We start from the raw sequence: 5,140 nt of genomic DNA on the forward strand, positions 1-5,140 counted from the left end.
TACTGTGTCCCGGCTCGGGGCCCCCCTCTACTCAAAAAGCCAGGCGTCAGGGAGAAAAAAATAAATAAATAAATGGGTTCTGTTCTGCTGCTGCTGCTGCTGCTGCTGCTGCTGCCCGGTGACCGGTGCTGTCAATGGACTGCCTGCAGCGAACACTGGAGCATGTTGGGAGTATTTTCCCGACTTAGGAAAGGATTTCGGGCATCGATCCGTCCACCTGACCAACGGTGACCAATGGAGGACAAGGGCGCAAGGACGGGGACGTTTTAGGGCAGAGGGAAAGGTGCGAGGAGAGGCCGATATTCACACATACATCAGTGGAGGAGTGATTTAACCTTTCAGAAGAGGAGGGGGGGGGGTTTGCTGTGCTCAGCGGAAGATAAACGTCGGATCAAGTGCTTATCTCTCTCTGTGCTGTTTGTTCCAGGCCCATTTACTAAGAGAAACATAAATAAAGCTAAGTTTTGTGTCATTTTACATCAACGTCAGAAGAAGAAGTGGGATTAAATAGAGTCTATGTATGTTTTTTTGTAAAGGGGAAGGTGGATTAGAGGAGAACATCAACAGACACACACACACACACAAATTCTTGTACTTGCTGCATACTGAGGACTGGGTTGCTGACAAAGTGAGGACCAGCATTTCCACTTTATAAATCAACACAATTACAAATATCTACTTCATGAATGACATCTACAAAGAACTACTGGTTGCAGTACCATTAAATGTCTGCAGGTGGAGCCCCAGAGCAAAAAGGGTTGGAAAACTTTTTCAATTTTTTTTTTATTTAAAATTTTTGGTCCAAAATTTTACAAAAACATCATACTTATACTATGTCGACCAAAATTTAAAAAAAAAATTGTCCAAAAATGTTTGGTCCAAAATTTGACAAAAACGTCACACTATACTATGTCGTCCAAAATTTGATAAACATTTTTTTTGAAAAAAATGACATCACTTTGTTGGTTAAAAACCCTCACTGGTCCTCAGTATGCCGCAAGTACAAGAACACACACACACTTCTGAGTTTTCTAAGTCTAACTTTGACAGATCATCCGTTGGCGTCAAAGGAGCTCATTCTAACGTTTTCCTTGTTGGGACCAGTGCATAATGTCCCCACAAGGAAAAGTGTCCCCACGATAAAGGTGTTTTTCCAGGGGGTGGTCCACACAAGCTTAGAAAGACAAGAGCGCGCACACACACACACACACAAACACACATGTTTTTTTTAACCACATTTCCCTTGTTGGGACTGGGCATAATGTCCCCACAAGGAAAAGTGTCCCCACAATGAAGGTGTTTTTCCAGGGGGTGGTCCACACAAGCTTAGAAAGACAAGAACACACACACGGTTATTTCTCGTAAGGTTCTATAAACATACTGAAAGGTGAGCTCTGAAGTAATTAACAGGCTTTGCGGTTTCACCTGACAGAGCGGACTGACCTCAATCTGAAGCTGGTTAGGATCCTAATCTACTCACTCTCAATTAAGTACACACACACACACACACACACACGTATCCGTGGATTTTCCAATGTACTATAACTTATTTCTGTCCTCATCTGCATGTTTATGCCATTTATTCATTAGCATTTTAGCTGCTAATTTCCATTACTATGTTTAAAACGTTCAGTATATACAGAGACTATACGAATGTGCAATATATATAGTGTCTTATATCCTTTTTTTCAGCACAACCTCGACAGTCTGATGAAAAAATTTGTAATTTTCACCAACTATATAAAGACATCTGAGCAAAAAAAAAAAAAAAATACTCAAAATGTTTAAAATCGTATATTGAATTTGTGAAATTTGGAAATACGTCACGAGAAAAACCCGTCTATTTTGTGACTTCTGCACAATTATTGCGACTTTATATCACTACTATAAATGTGATATAAAATTAATCATACATTTGACTCAACAACACATAAGAGGAAAAAACATTATTTTTGTTAAAGCCTGAAATTGTGACCTATAAAGACAGACCCCCAGGACGTCCATATAAGGACCTGTGTATTATTCCCACGGGCAAATGACCACAGGTGCACCTGCAGCACAGATTTAAGTAAAAACAACGCATATGAAATAAGATCAAATTTAAATAACGTTTCAAATTTAAAGATCAAACAAGAGTCTAAAAGAACAATAAAATATGACCACTATTAGGCAAACATTACTTGCTACTTACAAGGAAAAAAATACATTGAATCAAATTATCTTCAGGATCCTCAGCTTTAATAAGTAAATAAAAAAAAAAATGCAATTATTTCAATTTAATTTTCACATCGTGACAGGACCAGTTTTTAAAAATGTACTGGAAATGCAAAAACCAAAAAAATTTGGGAAAGGAGAAAGGCCGTGTAGCATTTGTCTTCAGGCTTAAATAAAGATTATATTTGAAACAAGATCTCTGGTTGTTTCAGCTTCTTAAATGTGAATATTTTCTTCGTTTCTTTGCTCCACATAACAAAGAAATCATTAAAACTGAATCATTTTGGTTTGTGGACAAAACAAGACATTGGAGAACATCATTTTCTGACCTTTTTCTGGACCAACAATTACTCGATTAATCAAGAAAATAGACAGAATAACAGAAAATAATGGTTATCTGCAGCTCTTAGATAATCCCCTGCAGATTGTGCGTCCGTCACGGTCAAACAGAAGAGAACGTGTGTTATTATAAAATATAGAGCTTTAATTTATTAGTCCGCAACATTGATGAGGAAGAAAAAGATGAAGGTAATATTTTACAAAGTCATTACATTAGAACATCAACTGTGCAGGATTTCATACTTTACATCACTTTAGCTCAACGCCGTCAGCAAAGTCTGTCCATTAGAGAGAGAGAGAAAAACAAGATGGAGTTATGAAAAGGATGCACATTTTGTTTTTGTCGCTAATTTATAACAGAGTGGGAGAGAGAGAGGGTTTAAAATCCACCAAAATAAACCTTTTTTGCAAGTATTTTAGACAAATACCATATGAATACAAGGTTTCTCTTCCGGTTGTTAGTGTTAGTGGTTGGAGAAAAAGATGGCCGATCCCCAGTCAATTAAAAATAATATAGTGCTGGGCCTAGTGCACGTTAGCGCGCAACGTCATGTTTACGTGCCGCGACACCAGAGTCCAGACAACGTTAACCGTTTGCTCCGTTAGCTCCTTTAGCGTCAGTTAGCGCGCCGACAGTTGAACTGGAACGCTCCGTTTACGAAAGGAAAAAAGAGCAGCGCTACAAATAACTAGCTTAACTGTGTTCTGCGTATGTGTGCGCCTCTGTTTTTAGAGACTTATTTGGCCAATCGGGAGTCACATTAGCATGACGTCACACGCATCTTTTTCCAGTCAGGAAACGCGCCACGTGCTAACGCGTTTCCATGACGACTGAAAAGACGTGCGTGCCGCCATGTTTACGTTCCGCGACACTGGAGTCCAGGCACCGTTTACTAGTTAGCGCTGTTAGCTACATGTAGCTCCTTTAGCGCCGTTAGCGCGCTTACAGTCGAACCGGAGCGGTCTGTTTATGAAATGAAAAAAGAGCAGCGCTACAAATAACTAGCGTAACTGTGTTCTGCGTATGTGTGCCTCTGTTTTTAAGAGACTAATTTTAACAATCGGGAGTCACGTTAGCACGACGTCACACGCATCTTTTTCCAGTCAGGAAACGCGCCACGTGCTAACGCGTTTCCATGACGACTGATCAGAAAAAGATGCGCGTGCCGCCATGTTTACGTTCCGCGACACCGGAGTCCAGGCACCGTTTACTAGTTAGCGATGTTAGCTGCATTTAGCTCCTTTAGCGCCGTTAGCGCACCTACAGTCGAACTGGAACGGTCTGTTTACTAAACAAAAAGAGCAGCGCTAAAAATAACCAGCGTAGCTGTGTAACTGCGTATGTGTGCCTCTGTTTTTAAAGTTTAATTTAACTTTAGTGACTCATTTTAACAATCGTGAGTCACGTAAACATGACGTCACACGTCTTTTTCCAACGCACGTTAACGCCGCACTAAAATAAAAACAGCATTTTGTCACTGTAACGAAACCAAAGTGTGGATTATTGTAGTGTCCGGACACAAAATTCCCTTTCGTGAAAGCTAATATTTAGCAGAAAACTGGCAGGAATGCTAACTTTGGATTAATTTACTGCCACGGATACACGTGAAGTGTCCATTGTGCGTCGGTTTTGGCGACAGAAGGTGCTTTTTGTCTCTTTAAAATAGTTCTTAATCACAAACTGGCACAAACTCACGCATGTGTTTAGCTGCCTGCTGGAATTTTTAATCTCGTAAAAGGAGATAAAAGAGAAGGCAATGTAATGTAATGTTTCGTGTTGTTAAAAGACAATCCCCCCCCCCCCCCTAAAACGAAAAACAGCTTATCACAAAGATTATTTTTTAAAAGGTTACAACATTGACATGTGATATTCACATATAAACAATAACAAACACTTGGCAGGAAGTGGTTTTAGGAGGAAGTATTTGGGTGGCGAGCGATTTGACCGTCAAAAGACGCGCGTCTTTCGTTCACGGCCGCAGTCTGTGGGCGTTTCTTTCATCTTTAACATGTCCTCGTGAAACGCCATCACCATCATCATCACCATCATCATCATCATCATCGTCATCGTCATCGTCCGCTTTCTCATAAACAGAAGAGAGTTCTGGGTTCTCAGACTCTTAAATACTGCCTGCAGTCATGTGATCCAACACGGAGCTCGGTCCGCGGTCCACGTCGAGGCCGGTCATGGTTTTCCACTTCACCAAACATAAAAAGGTCTCCTCTCAACATAATAACACAATTATTATAAAGAAATATCACTCACAATAATATTATTATAATAATAATAATAATAATAACGACAATATTTGCACAGATTTTTACCTATTCACAAAAAAAACATGTTTTTTTCTAATATACGTACAAAGAATTACTTTTTACAACTTACAATAAATATTTTTTTTAAACAGTTACATAGAAACTGTCGTGATGCTGTTAACTTTGGGTTGAAAGTGTCTTTTGTCTTTTTCCCCCCGTGAGGAAAAGTTCTATTATTGTATGTGAAGTCTCGTCACTAAACAGATGGTTGCCGTGGTGATGATTGAGCGGTGTGTTGTTTTTTTTTTTTTCTTTTCCGCGCGGCCCC

Source organism: Microchirus variegatus (genome assembly GCF_963457635.1).
Source record: "Microchirus variegatus genome assembly, chromosome: 7".
NCBI lineage: Eukaryota > Metazoa > Chordata > Actinopteri > Pleuronectiformes > Soleidae > Microchirus > Microchirus variegatus.